This window comes from Schistocerca gregaria, unplaced genomic scaffold (genome assembly GCF_023897955.1).
Source record: "Schistocerca gregaria isolate iqSchGreg1 unplaced genomic scaffold, iqSchGreg1.2 ptg000428l, whole genome shotgun sequence".
Classification (NCBI taxonomy): Eukaryota; Metazoa; Arthropoda; class Insecta; order Orthoptera; family Acrididae; genus Schistocerca; species Schistocerca gregaria.
In genome coordinates, this window is record NW_026061855.1 from 2,102,164 (window position 1) to 2,118,531 (window position 16,368).

The window sequence follows — 16,368 nt, forward strand, 5'->3', positions numbered from 1 at the left end:
TACTGCTGTGCGGTGTGGGATCCTTACCACATAGGACTGACGGGGTGCATCGAAAAAGTGTATTATCACGATATAGGGGAGAGAGTGTGACTGAAATGTTGGAGGCTTTGGGATGGAGATCATTAAAACAAAGGCGTTTTTCGTTGCAGAGAAAGCTTCCTACGAAATTTCAATCACCAACGTTCTCCTCCGAATGCTAAAATATTCTGCTGACGGAGACCAACATAGGGAGAAACGATCAGCATAATAAAATAAGGGAAACCAGACCTCGCATTGAAAGATATATATGTTCGTTTCTTCTGCGCTCTATACGAGATTGGAATAATAGGGAATTGTGAAGGTTGTTCGATGAAATGGCTCAAATGGCTCTGAGCACTATGGGACTCAACTTCTGAGGTCATCAGTCCCCTAGAACTTAGAACTACTTAAACCTAACTAACCTAAGGACATCGCACATATCCATCCCTGATGCAGGATTCGAACCTGCAACCGTAACGGTCGAGCGGGGTTCGATGAACCCTCTGCCAGCCACTTAAATATAATTTGCAGAGTATCCATGTAAATGTAGATGTATAGGGGCTGATGGAGTTGGAGCCTCAGGGAATAAAGTGCAAAGAGGGACTCGGAACGCGAGGATAAGTGCGATTACAGGGAAAGCAATGTTGCGGGAGGCTTTCGCGGCGGAGGACAGACCTTCGCGAGAGAAAGGCAAAGTTTCTGTTTTAAGCATTTCCTTTCACTACGTGAGTTTGAGTTGTTCCTGAATTCGGTTAACTGAATTCACCCTATGCCTGGTCGGAACTGTTCGAATTTGTGCTTTCCCCAGTGTGGCCCAGCACACGCAACTGGATTCGTCCGTTGTTTCTTAGCAGGGGAACCTGCCATGCCAATGAGGACCAGATCGCGGCGTTGTGCGACAGTAAGGGAATTTCGGCAGGCTTTCCTTTCAGCGCCGGGCGGAGTAGCCATGAGGTTTGAGGCGCATTGCACGGATTGAGAGTCCTTCCTGCCGGAGGTTCGAGGCCAGTCTCTTGCATGGGTTGTGTGTTGTTCTTAGTTGGGGTTAGTGTAAGTGATGATCTCTGCAATTTGGTACTTTAGGAATTCACTCACACACATTCCTTTCAGCCTACTGGTCGGAGGCTGCACGAGCCCACACAACATTATCGTAATACTCTTCTTTAAATATTCTGGATTTACGAGCGCCGCCCGTTTGCTCGAACACATGGTACAGGCTAATCAATTTTTGTTTTATACGTTCGGAGAAACAGAGCTGATCAGTATTTGCCTGACTATAATGCCAACCCACATGTGTCACATCATCTCAGCTGCCAAATGCAGCCGGCCGGTGTGGCCATGAGGTTCTAGGCGCTTCAGTGTGATGTCATTTTGTTAGTTAGGTTGAAGTAGTTCTAAGTTATAGGGGACTGATATCTCATCGTTTTGCAAAATGAAAGGATGATTTGGAAGCATTTAAAGCGGTGCAATAAGAGTTCGAGTACGATTTGGGGGAGTATGTGTCTAAGTATACGATCTAGTCACGCGGTGCGCAAACGCACGATTCCAGTTGCGGGCGCAGTCAAAAACCTAGACCAGAGTGACTGACCGTACGCGGCCACCCTAGTTCCTTTGGGAACAACTGGGGAATAGAAAAACGTAGGGTAAATCAGTACAGGAATGAAGGGGCACACGTACGCGGTCACGAGAACCCTGGAAGCAGTGGGATCAAAAACCATTTTTATGCGTTTCTGTCTGTAAAATATCTGGGAGTGTGCGTGCGGAACGATTTGAAGTGGAATGATCATATAAAATTAATTGTTGGTAAGGCGGGCACCAGGTTGAGATTCATTGGGGGAGTCCCTAGAAAATGTAGTCCATCAACAAAGGAGGTGGCTTACAAAACACTCGTTCGACCTATACTTGAGTATTGCTCATCAGTGTGGGATCCGTACCAGATTGGGTTGACAGAGGAGATAGAGAAGATCCGAAGAAGAGCGGCGCGTTTCGTCACAGGGTTATTAAGCGTGATAGCGTTACGGAGATGTTTAGCAAACTCAAGTGGCAGACTCTGCAAGAGAGGCGCTGTGCATCACGGTGTAGCTTGCTGTCCAGGTTTTGAGAGGGTGCGTTTCTGGATGAGGTATCGAATATATTGCTTCGCCCCGCTTATACCTCACGAGGAGATCACGAATGTAAAATTAGATTCGAGCGCGCACGGAGGCTTTCCGGCAGTCTTTCTTCCCGCGAACCGTACGCGACTGGAACAGAAAAGGGAGGTAATGAGAGTGGCACGTAAAGTGCCCTCCGCCACACACCGTTGGGTGGCTTGCGCAGTATAAATGTAGATGTAGTAGCGACAACAACGGGCGGTCGTAGTGAGACCGATTACGGGGCTGGGATCAGCTGAGTGGTGATAGCAATAACGGGTGGCGGTGATTTGGGAACAACTGGGGAATAGAAAAAGATAGGGCAAATCAGTACAGGAATGAAGAGACACGCGAACGCAATCACAAAACCCTGGAAGCAGTGGGATCAGAAACCACTTTAATGCCTTTCTGTCTGTTTTAATTATTCGGGAGCTGACGTTTGGTTTTAAACTTTGTTTTCTGCGTTTAATTTGATTGGGAAACCATTGAGATTGAACTTAACATATACATGGATGGACATGAGAAATGAAAGGTGTAAGTAGGCTGTTTAGTTTTTTATGTTGGTAACGCCACATAGCGCTCTGTATGAAAATCACTGATTATGCTGTGTGCAGTCTGTGGCTGGTTGGCATTGTTGAAATATTCGCTATTGTAGTGTTGGGCAGTTGGATGTGAACAGCGCTTAGCGTAGCGCAGTTGGAGGTGAGCCGCCAGCAGTGTTGGATGTGGGGAGAGAGATGACAGAGTTTTGAGAGCGGATGATCTGGACGTGTGTCCATCAGAGTAAATTTGTAGGACTTGATTTCTAGTTAGTGCCTTCAATAGTTAGAATCGTTTATGTAGCTGGCAGTACTGGCGCTCGCTATATTGCAGTAGTTCGAGTAAGGAAGATTTTTATGAGGTTAGTGATTCATGAAAGGTATAGGTTATTGTTAGTCGGGGCCATTCTTTTGTGGGGATTATATAAGTCAGATTGCGTTGCGCTAAAATATTGTGAGTCCGTTTAGTGATGATCAGAGTAAGTAAAGAGAAATGTCTGAGTACGTTGAGTTTTGCTCAACTGTTTGAAAATCAAATAACGTAAAGGAGATTATCAGCACAATCATTCATAAATTTTTCTAAAGGGAGTTTTCAAAGGTTGCAATAAATTTTTTATCTGTGATTATTACTTTAGGTATGAAATATTCTATTGCAGATTAATAAAAACGAATTTCTTTGAATGTTCCCAAAATAATGATTCAAGTTTAATTTTTATTCAAGGACTACTGCTGTTTGTACAAGAATGAAAATATTATTTTCCATCGAACTTAGCAAAGATTTTCACGTTGCACTGGATTTTTGTTTACTGGATATAGCCCGACTAGCTTTGAAGCATAAGACTATCTTTACTTTATGAATTCTTTTTTATATTTGTAAGCTCTCCTGAAGAATTATCCACTTTCAAATACACTTCACGATATGTTCCTAATTTTGAATGAAAATTTAAAAGAGCTGCAGCTTGTATCCACCTGTGAATGCACAAGATAAAATCTACTACCTCTTTGTATTCTGCGTATGGAATGCTGTGAAAAGAAACACTTTTTTATTTTCGTTCACCTCTACCTGTACCCTTTTTAGGATGTGGTCGTTATTGCGATGGTATATTTTAATCTGCCGCTGTTCCAGAATGCTCGCTCACGGCGCAGCTCCGTACTGCCAGCGATATCCAATAAAATGCTGGAAATTCTAAAATAAAATGGGTAATGTCCGGTGCGAACTTTGCAGTAATTGTGACAAACAGATTTTACTAGATAAATATATTTTAACAGAAACAATTAAAATCTTTACACACCGTTTACAATCCCAGCTACAAATGGCGTCGATCATCGACTTATGACAAATGAAGACTACGTAATAGCCTAATGCAACGTTGCGGGTTCCTCTCCCATTTAGTCTGTGCAGAAGGCAAGCGATTCTACTACAATATATTGCCACTTTATATCTTACCTAATTTTTGTACAGTCTTTGTCGTTTTTGATAACATATCCTTTCTTCTGTAGCGGTTTTCACATCCTCCGCCACAGATAGTATTTAACAGTCTTTGAATAATCATTTATAATAGCAAAATTCATAATTATCTTTTAAATGTCCTTTTGAAATACAATTAACAGAAATACATATAAATTATTTGTTGCAATGAACATTATACATCGAAATGTTCTTTTAACTTTCACTTTGGATGCATGCTGCCAGAGAACGTTACACCACGAAAGCAGAGACTGCTCATGAGGGGACCGTGAGCAGAATAGGAATGCCTTGGCGGGACCACCACAGTTGGAGAAAATCGAACCCGCTGATCCACAACATAATCCACTTAACGACAATGAGTGGCTGGAACTCTCGCGGCAGAATGGTGCGGAACAGGACGGATCTCTGAGCAAGGTAAGTGCGAATGTTCTACACGTGGAAAAATCCAGCACACGGGACGATTTGTTACAGGAGGCTGCAGGCAGTAAGGTTTCAGCTTTTATGCCAGATATCACCACCTCTATTAGAGTATCAGTACCCAGAACGCACTTGAGCTGCATCTGCCTGTGTTCGATTACAGGTGAGGCAGCGTTTCGTAATTATGTGTGGATACAGAGGCAGCGTGCAATATTTCTGCAAGGGACTTCTATCGACTTTTTGAGTACACGCCACACGGAGATGATGCTCTGTACTGGGTGAAACGAGGTCCGACACGATGCTACGACGTGCTCCGTGACTTTTGCCACTTCAGTGTATAAATGTACCGGATGTCTCTCTTAAAAGTCTTCAGGCACATTTCTTCTGGCTTTTCAGTAGATATTTTAAATGTGTAGATGCAGTCAGTCCAAACGTGTACTGGTCATCACGTCGAAGGAAAGCTTCGGTTTGTTTCCGTTACACGCGAAATGCTTTTTGAAGCGGAATTTTACATTCTCATTCGATAGAGCGGCCCGAGATGAGTCCAGCTTGGTATTCGTTTTAGCGATACGTATTAGCAGGAAAACTGGAAAACGGAGAGCGGCGGTAGCAATCAATTTGGGCCAGGGCCTTGTTGTCGCTGTTAGAGTATCGGTTATTCTTAGAGTTTTCCCGCTCCTGTTAATACAAATGGATGAAGCGAAAAACGTTGTAGACTAGTTTGTGGCCAGTCCATCCGAATGGATACGTGAAATTCCGCTTTGAAAATAAATTAATTTTTTTTTTACCGGGAACAAACCGACGCTTTGCGGCGACAGTGGCACATCATGACAGGCGTAATGAACAGTATTAATTTCGACTGACTCCACCTACACATTCCAAACACGAAATTGAAAATATCTGTCGGAACACCAGAGCAAATGCGCCTGAAGACTCTTGGGTGGAATACCTACACCGAATATTGGAGAAATAGTGGCAAATATTTTGATAGGTGATACCAACCACAAGAACAAGAAAAAAAATACCTTGAACGTGGGTCTGGAAATGCATACTTTGTGAGATCTCTACACTTGTCCATAGTGGCTGAAGACGTTCGGGTGTGAATATGTCCGCCTGACACGCAAGGTAGATATTAAATAAACAAATGATGTATGGCCACAGGTGCTGCCCCTATGATCCGTGAACCGAGCGATGTGACGCAGTGGCTTGCACACTGGACTCGCATTCGGGAGGACGACGGTTCAATCCCGCGTCCGTCCATCCTGATTTAGGTTTTCCGTGGTTTCCCTAAATCACTCCAGGCAAATGCCGGGATGGTTCCTTTGAAAGGGCACGGCCGATTTTCTTCCCCGTCCTTCCCTAATCCGATGAGACCGATGACCTCACTGTCAGCTCTCCTTCCCCAAACAACCGAACCCCAACCCATGATCCGTCAATAGCGTTCACTACTGTACGTGACTTTCCGTATTGACGTACTCCAGTGTACACAAGTCTGAGCACTGGGTAATCTACAGGCAGTTGTGTTGCATGTACTATAGTTTTAGCGTTGTTAGTGTGTGTTATTTTGTAGTAAATTGCTTTTAACAATTAGTATGTATCGCATTTATTTATTCAGAGTATGGCATTTAAGTACATTTCAGAATTGCATCACGTTATTCTACATTACATGTATTCACAGACAAACATCTAGTCCCTGTAAGTCATATCGCAATGTTTACTGTCACTGTGATATTTGTAATGCACTGTGCACGAATGGTAAATTTTCCATTTCTCTTCTGCTTGTTAACAATGGAAGCGTACTACTCCTAAAGTGACATGGCGGATATAATTATCTGCTATGGGTTAGCAGTTGGAAATAGCCCGTAAGCACGTTCCCACTACGCAGAAAAATACCCACGTTGCAGAGTACCATGCGATAAGTTGTTGACCCAAAGTTTTCGGCTTCTTAAGGACACGGATTTTCTAGCTTCCAAAAGGCGAATAGTGGACGGAATGAGTCAGTTCACACACCTCAGATGCAGGAGGACATACCAGATTTTCTGGACGAAAGACGTGCAACAGCAGTGTGGGTATTTGGCGATAGACACCAACAGAAGGCATAAGTCATCCTGTTGTCCGGCTGGTACTGCTTGAGCTATTGCTGTATCCGTAACACCTTCAACACATCCAGGCACTAATGCCAGAGGACCACGATAGCCTATCATAGTTGTGTCATTGGCCCATACAGAAGCGTGCTGCAGGTCCACTGTTTTCGACGAAGAATTTATTTCTCTGATCCTGTGCGGTTCACAAAGGGTCGTGCTGTGAACTTCCATACTCAGCACGTGTGGGCTTATGAAAACCCCTATGCTGCTGTACAAAGAGTACATCAACCTCATTTCTCCGTCAACTAATGGATAGACATTCTTGGTGATAAGTTACTAGGGCCATATATCCTACTCCAAACATTTAATGGAGCTCATTATCGTCAACTTCTTGTTAACATTTTGCTTACCTTGTCTGAGGAGGTACCACATCAGTAAAGACTACCGATGTGGTTTATGCATTATGTCACATTTCATCTGCAATGTGTGTGAATATCGGATGCTGACGCTTCATGTCTTTTGGAATGGTTGGGGCGGAGGGGGCACACCTTGGTCCCCTGTTCCCTCGACTTCAGTCCTCTGTAGTTTTGGTTATGGGAACAGTTCAATGCGTTAGTCTTGCAGTACCACATGTATGTGAAATTAGAAATCGTTACCAGAGTCGGAGACTATTTAGACTCTGACAAATCCCTTTAGATACAGTTTTGATATACATAATACAATGGAAATATGCTACTTGAAATTTGGCCCTTACATGAGGTCCTAGGGTGAACAATTTGTATAAAATTACTTAATAACTGTATTTTAAAAACAATTAATAATGCAAATCAAATGAAAGGAACACTAAATTCTTTAAATGAAATTCAAGTAAAAAATGAACTGGTGATTTATTGCAAAAAGTCTTCTTCGTACACAAGAAAACCAATAGACTAACTGTCTATCATGTTAGACTAATACTGACAATCAGCAAAAGCATAATGTCCAGGGAAGGATAATGTGTTCATGCTGCACATTCCCTCCACGATGTTGAGGCGGAATAAATAAAAAAATTAAATTTCTTGGTTTTTTGTAAAGAGGAAAAATTGTGGACATGGAATTGTAACTTCAGAATTTTTGAAAGGCCTTTCTTTTTTTATGGGCTGTATTGACCAGCTTGAATGCGGACAAATTCAGTGCTGCGTGAAATATGCCTGTAATATAATTTACCATTCCGATTAATTACATTTTTGAATTCTACGTCACTGTTGATTTAATCAGAGTTCTCACCTTAGACGTAGCATTAGTCCTTCTGCCACAATATTAATTCATTAGTCGCCCTCGATGTTCTTCTCTTTGTTGACCGTGTGTACCTTCCTAAGTCGGCATCGGTTCACTTCACGTAGACGGTGGAAACCAAGGAAATACAATGCTACGTCACTTTAAAAAATAGTGAGAAGTATCGAAGTGTTACGAAAATTATTTATTCACAAGACAATAAGACTTGCTCTGCTCGTCGCACAAATCATGATTACTAACAACATGGCTGCCTTTCCGCACAGTCCGAAATTACGTCCTTCCTCCACAAGGCAACAATCGAAAGTGTCTCTTAGCTACTTCTTGGAGTATGAAACAAAAGCGAATCCAATATGAACATTACAGAGATTATATTCTACATCCCTCTCAATTTGATCTTTGGCGCAGCCTTTAAGGTGTTGTATGTCTCTGCGTCGGAATGTGTCATTACAATGTGAATAAACCCTACGAATCTGAATTTTACTATGTAGTGGTTCCTTGTCGGGACTAAAATGAAAAGAACCTTTCTTCGTATCTGGAATCTTACGGTACTGCGGTGGTGTACAACTATAAAATGGTAAGCTCCCAGACAAATTGGTGCCGCTACAGTGTGCTCACCAATCACTAGCCATCTCGATCTACATCCAAATCTACATCGATACTCTGCTAATTACGTTGAAGTGCCTGGCAGAGGGTTCTTCGGACCACCTTCAAAATTCTCTATTCTCCAAATGTCGTATAGCGCGCGGAAATAACAAACACCTACATCTTTTTCGTACGAGCTCTTCAAATGGTTCAAATGGCTCTAAGCTCTATGGGACTTAACATCTGAGGTCATCAGTCCCCTAGACTTAGAATTACTTAAACATTAACGAACCTAACCACACACACATCCATGCCCACGGCAGAATTCGAACCTGCGACCGTAGCAGAAGCGCCGTTCCACACCGAAGCGCCTAGAACCGGTTGGCCACAGCGACCGGCTGTACGAGCTCTGACTTCCCTTATTTTATCCTAGTGATCGTTTCTTCCTATCTAGATCGGCGTCAACAAAATATTTTTAAATTCAGAGGAGAAAGCTGGTGACTGGAATTTCGTGAGAAGATTGCTCCGCAACGAAAAATGCCTGTGTTTTAATGATCTCCATCACAAATCCTCCATCATTTCAGTGACACTCTCCCCCCTATTTCGCGATGATGCAAAACATGCTACCATCTTTGCACTTTTTCGATGTACCTGCTAATAAAACGTAGTGTTGGGTTAGCCTTCCCCACATGATTTTCTGTGTGTTCCTTACAATTTAAGTTGTTCATAATTCTAATTACTAGGTATTTAGTTGAATGTATGGCCTTTAGATTTGACTGATTTATCGTGTGACGGAAGTTTAACGGATTACTTTTAGCACTCATGTGGATGACCTCACACTTTTCGTTATTTATGGTCGTTGCAATTTGTTTGCCGGCCGGTGTGGCCGTGCAGTTCTAGGCGCTACAGTCTGGAACCACGTGACCGCTACGATCGCAGGTTCGAATCCTGCCTCAGGCATGGATATGTGTGATGTCCGTAAGATAGTTAGGTTTAAGTAGTTCTAAGTTCTAGGGGACTGATGACCACAGATGTTAAGTCCCATAGTGCTCAGAGCCATTTATCTATTTCTTTGCAATGTGTTTTGATCTTCTGATGACTTTATTAGTCGATAACCGACAGCGTCATCTGCAGACAACCTAAGCGACTGCTCAGATTGTCTCGCAAATCGTTTATACGGATAAGGAACAGCAAAGGGCCTGTAACACTAAGATGTGTGCGTCAACACGAGATCTGCGCCCCCATGGAACTTGTGGACCGAGCTAAGTTGTCGGGACGACTTCCCAGTGCAGAACACTAGAATGATCGCCCCCCCCCCCCCCCCCCCCTCAGCGATCGAGCACGAGAAGTCTCCTCTACGACGATCGACCCAAGAGTGTTCGATCATCCACATCCAACTCCTCAGTTTGGGCCGTCATGGCAACAAGCATATCAGGTAAAACGTTATGTACTTCTGTCCAATGACAGCAGACGAATCAGAGCCTTGTATAAACAACTCAGAATTTCCAACAAGCCAAGCAAACGCCGCTGGAACCCCACCAGGTCAGGTTCACACAGCAGCAGGCCGCTCCTCGTCAAGAACTGGTCAGTTCTCTCCAGATGTTACCGGGTAAGACACTGAGCGTCAAATTCTGAGCTTCCTGGGGTCGTGACTCGGGACGTCACTATGTGTGCCACTGGATGTCAGACTCGGAAAAACTTTCTTCTTCAAGGCGTGAAAATGACTGTAATGCGTGAGTTATTGCCGGATTTGTTATGCGCTCTGTATGTGCTTTCACCCTGCTCAGACAGCAGCTGGTATAGATTTTACGCTTGTGAGCGTATATATACGTTGTTATGTGGCTAGCGGAGCTTGTGGATTTCCTTTACGTACATTTATGTAATTCGAAAATCTGTGCCCAGACATCAGTTTACTAAAACAACGTGACAATTTTAAAAAACTCAAAAATGTTAATTCTAAAAAAGGGAGATATTTTTCCGGCTCACTTAGATACAAATCTATTCGTAAGTATTTGAGTTTCATATTGAAACAATGTCGAGGTTAGAACCTCATTTTCAGCAGTTTCTTTAATTGTATTAATATTGTATCTTTTTGTCAACTGGAAATACTGAATTATAATATTCTAATGAAAATACGATTTTATTTGAGTCAAATCAAATAAATTAAAATTTGATTCAGACATGTGAAATGACTTGTCTATACTAATAAAGTTCCCAGAAAGAATTTCACTCTGCAGCAGAGAGTGCGCTGCGATGAAACGTCCTCTCAGAACTAGAATAATCTGCCACAAGGTTCTATCAGTAATACTGGTGCGCTTTATATGTTCGTTTCTCCATGTAATGGAAAAAAAAGAAATACTCGACATTCACAGTGACTAGAGTATGTACAAAAAGGGCAATCAATACACATTTGCAGTTGACCAGCAGATCGTTCTGCAGATACAGTCTATCCTTTTGAATTTTTAAGTACTATAATCTATTTCTGTGAAGGATGCTTATCACGATATTTATTTGCTCTTTCACTTTATTCACATGAACTCTGAGAGTTTTATGTGACTATATTATTTTGTTTCTGCAAACATAATTCGTTCCACCAAAATAGCTGGAAACCCCACAGCAGATCAGTTCCAGTCATTCCACGAGTAAGGAGGTACAAGGCTCGTCTTGTCTGTAATTCTACCATGCCTAGACGGTCAATACCGTATTCTATCGCGTCCGCATTGTTACTTTGTGCCAAGAAGGACTCTCAGCAAGGGAAGGGTTCAGGCGTCTCGGAGTGAACCAAAGCTATGTTGGTCGGGTATGGAGGAGATACACAGAGAGAGAGGAAATGTCGATGACATGCCTCGTTCAGACCGCCCAAGGACTACTACTGCAGTGGATGACCGCATCCTACGGATTATGGCTCGGAGGAACTCTGACAGCAACGCCACCATGTTGAATAATGCTTTTCGTGCAGCCACAGGACGTCTTGTTACGACTCAAACTTTGCGCTACAGGCTGCATGATGCGCAACTTCACTTCCGACGTCCATGGCGAAGTCGATCTTTGCAACCACGACATTTTGCAGCTCGGTAAAGGTGGGCCCAACAACACGCAGAATGGACCGCTGAGGATTGGCATCACGTTCTATCCACCGATGAGTGTCGCATATGCCTTCAACCAGACAATCGTCGGAGACGTGTTTGGAGGCAACCCGGTCAGGATGAATGCCTCAAGATACACTGTCCAGCGAGTGCAGCAAGGTGGAGGTTCCCTTCTCTTTTGGGATGGCATTATGGAGGGCGGACGTACGCCGCTGGTGTTCATGGAAGGCGCCGTAACGGCTGTACGATACGTGAATACCACCATCCGACCGATAGTACAACCATGTCGGCAGCATATTGGCGAGGCATTCGTCTTCATGGACGACAGTTCGCGCCCCCATCGTGCACATCCTGTGAATGACTTCCTTCAGGATAAAGACATCGCTCGACTAGGGTGGCCAGCATCTTCTCCAGACATGAACGCTATAGAACATGTCTGGGATAGATTGAAAAGGGCTGTTTGTGGAAGACGTGACGCACCAACCCTCTCAGGGATCTACGCCCAATCGCCGTAGAGAAGTGGGACAATCTTGACCAACAGTGCCTTGATGAACTTATGGCTAAAATGCCACGACGAATACAGGCACGAATCAATGCAATAGGACGTGCTACTGGCTATTAGAGGGAGAGGTGTGTACAGCAATGTTGACCACCACCTCCGAAGGTGTCCCTGTATGGTGGTACAAGATGCAATGCCTGACTTTCATTAGCAATAAAAAGGGTGCAAAGGATATTCATGTTGATCTCAATTCCAATTTTGTGTACAGGTTCCGGAGCTCTTGGAGCCGAGGTGATGCGAAACTTTTTTGATGTATGTACATTTTTACTATGTCTGTACAGAACTGTATACACTGTTAGCGTAAATAGCTCTGGGGAGGTGCATTATAGAATCAGTAAGCGTACAATACTTCAAAACTCGTTTACTACCTCATTTTCCGCAATTTGATCTTACGTTCTTGCCTCAGTGTCAGAGGTACAACAACAGATTTTGCGCTTGGCTGTCATCCATTCGTATGTGCCGCTACATTTTTGGAGAGAAACCCGGTTGCCGCACAGTCGCGGCGTTGGTCTCCCTCTCTCTCTCTCTCTCCCTCTCTGGTGCCGACTCGCTGAGTGTGACACCTAGCGGCAGCACTGGGTACCTTTGGCGCGACGTCGCGAGTCACAATCCCAGAAAGCTAAGGAATTAACGCCGGGTCTTGAGACTCAGACCTGCTAGCCGCCAATAGCGCACGCAACACCGAAGATCCCACCCTCCTCCAAACGGCGCGTGACCCCTGCGGGCCCCAATGTAGCTGCCCTGCCGCACATAACCGGGGACTCAATGCTTTGAGCGGTGAGCTGGCTGTCCCTCCCTTATTCCCATTGTTGTGTGCCTCGGACGTTCTACAACTCCTGGGGAAACAAACTCCGAGTTTCCCACGAATTCTCTCAGCTGAAGTGACGTAAGTTAAGACACACAACCTCTGGAATTTTTATCAGGCACAATAGTGAAAATCAAGTATAGTAATGAGAGTTTAATAAAGTGATGAGAATCGTGTTCCAGCATTTCTCCGTCATAAGGAGTGGGTGGTGTTATTTTATCAATGGATGGAGCAACCCAGATTGCTTGTAACATTTCAGCCGACGCCACGCCGGTCAACGATACCCAGACACTACAGGATCGCGTCTTCGACGCAACAACAAGCAAGCGTATTTCGGAGAGTGCGTGATCTCTTAAGCTGAGGATCAGAGCGATACATTGCCATTGGAGGAACGTCACGTTGAGCACCTCATATGAGAAATGTCATTAACGGATATCAGGATGGACGGCTCCTATGGACAAGTGTGCAGATCACAGAAAGTATGCGTTTCCCGATCCACGTGTAATGGATTTTTTTCCCTTGTTTTGATGGACAGCCCCACCTCGAAATATTCGACACTTTGCGCTACAGGTTAAAAGAAGAGTGACGAATATAAGATGCCTTCAATATTTATTAACGTTGTGGGTGGTTCTCTTGATTTATGCTAACTTTTTTCCAGCCTACGTCTAGATCTGGTTTTGTTCCCTGCATATTAAATTATATGCAAGCGTTTCTATCGCACCAGAAAGGATGGAGGAGGTTTGATGTAAGATCTATTCGTGGTTTCTCCTTTATCGAAATCGTTTCCCATAAGAATCCAAGCTACATCGTTAGCCTCGTGGCTATTGAGGTTGATCCTCAAAAAAACGTAGTACTAATAGTTCAATCCAGAACGGTTTAGGTAGCCTTTACGGTAGTTGGGTATAGCTGTGTGGTTAGTATTCGAACAGACATCCGAAGTAGTGTGGCGGTAATGCTTCAATCTGTCCGAAGAACAGTTCCAGCTTTATAAATGTAGCCAGAAGTGTATCGTGGCTAATGGAGTTGTTCATGAAGACCGATTAAAGTATTTTCCTAATATATTTTGTTGCCCTTATTTTATAAAATCATTTGGTGGCTTTCTAAGAGGTACTTTGTGTTAGGAGTACAAAACGTAAATAAAATTACATTTTCACACGTTTTACTTCAGGCAGAATTAGGTAATAAAGCCAGTCGATACCTTTCGTATAGTGCAACGACATAGTTGCTTACTGGCTGAGTATTTTTCAAGAGATCCTCTCACACAGACTGGTAATTTACACTGTTTTTAAGAGACACTCCGAGTGCGCCGTATCAGTCACTCTTTAACCTGTTACGTAAGGCGATTCGTTCCTGCTGTTATCTTTTGCGTGTATTCAGTCCCGCAACCAATAACCGTGCATTCGGGCGGTAATCAGTTATCGGTGCGTTATTGTAGTCTAAAAACTGAATCCGTTATCGTAACTCTTTTGTTTACTCACTCGGGGTCCCACCGTTTTGTACACAACTGAGGTGAGAAGTAGTTGTGACGTTCTCTACGGCGACATCAAAAACCCATTCTGAGGTGGTGCCGTCGAAAGCGTAAACCGAAGCAATCGGTCTGGATTCGAATACATCTCTCGAAAGAGAGTACAAAAGAATATTATCACAGGGCTTTACAAACAGGTTTTTCAGAAATTCCTACCAGTTCACTTACTTAACTTATTTAATACTGCAACGCGTTTCGAGCTATCACCTCTTTATCAGGCAAAATATGACAAAACAAGAAACATTCAAACCGAATGGACATATACCTTAATGCAAGTATTCTTTCAGTCTTGTCGTTTGTTGTGGCTTTCCTGCAGAGAAAGTCAAATAGAAGCCGTATGAGAGCGCGTTTACTTCGTTATCTTGTCTGTAGATGAATACTGGAGCACTCCGTTCATCAGAAAAGGCTGCCGTCTTGTTGCCACTGTGGCTTTAAATTGTAAGCACACCACGTAGCTCACTCGGAAAACATGAATAACTGATCTGGCTACTTCAGTATTATTCGGTTAATCACAAGGCGTCTACTTCGGTAATAATCTTGCTGGCATTTCGATGATCTTTCTTGGGATTTCTTCATGATTCATTACATTCTTGCACGTGCTACCTTTTTATAGTTTTATGCACAGTGAGATATAATATCGAGCGATTTTAAAAAGCGAGTGAATCAAGTTGCGTCGGATAGAGGTGCAGGGGATAGCGTCAGTTACGTTTGACGCGAAATAACATTTAGTCATAATGGAACATAGACTGTCAAAGCATTTTATCAAAACGGTAGTTCGTACCAGCTAGCACGTCGTGCAATCCGCAACGACTTCAGCGTTAATCGAAATCGGCAGGTGCACCTGCCTGGGCGATTAAAAAGTGGCTGGGGAACATTGAGGAGACGGCGCCAACTGGGAGACCAAAAACTGTGCGCTCGCCTGAAAAACATCGAACGTGTACGCCAAATGAAACGCGTATAGCACGTGTGCCTTGACACGACACTACAGCGCGACACGCACGTGCCGCACGAGTCGCGCGGCTGCAGTGCATATTGCGACACGTACACCGTACTTAGCACGCGCCGACTGGCGACGCTCTGCAATGACAGAACCGAAGCGCGCGCACCTTTTTACCTTTCTCTAATAATTTACAGAAACTATTCACTGAAAATATTTGATTTTTTTCCGTACTTGTAGCTCTTTGTGTAAACTTCTTGGCCAAGTGCCCATCATCTCGCTAATGGTCATGCTTACTGGGATCTACACATTTTAGTAAGTCACTACGCAAAACTCAAAAAGTTTGCAATGAAAAATAGGGGACGCTATGATTTAGCGTTTGGTGCGTATTACACCATATGTTTCTGAGTATGAAATTCAGCTAACATATTAAATTTTGGTTTAGACTTAGGAGGAGGTCTCCATCTGTCTTCGATTTCGAGAAAATGGATCCCATGTAGCGCATTCACTTCCAATCTTACGCCACGGGAATGAAATATTCCTACATCACTGGTATTTCCTAAACCGCTCGAGACATCGAAACGAGATTTTGGCGAATGACGACACAAGGAGGAGAGTACTTTGCCACGCCGGCCGGTGTGGCCAAGTGGTTCTAGGCGCTTCAGTCTGGAACCGCGCGACCGCTACGATCGCAGGTTCGAATCCTGCCTCGGGCATGGATGTGTGTCATGCCCCTAGGTTAGTTAGGTTTAAGTAGTTCTAAGTTCTATGGGACTGATAACCTCAGATTTTAAGTCCCATAGTGCTCAGAGCCATTTGAACCATACTTTGCCACGTCGTAAACACACTGAGCTTTCTTATCTATCACGGTATATCAGTAGTTACACTTCCCTATTTATTTTTTTTCATTCCACTGACTAATTTTTTAAGAGTTATCGACAACT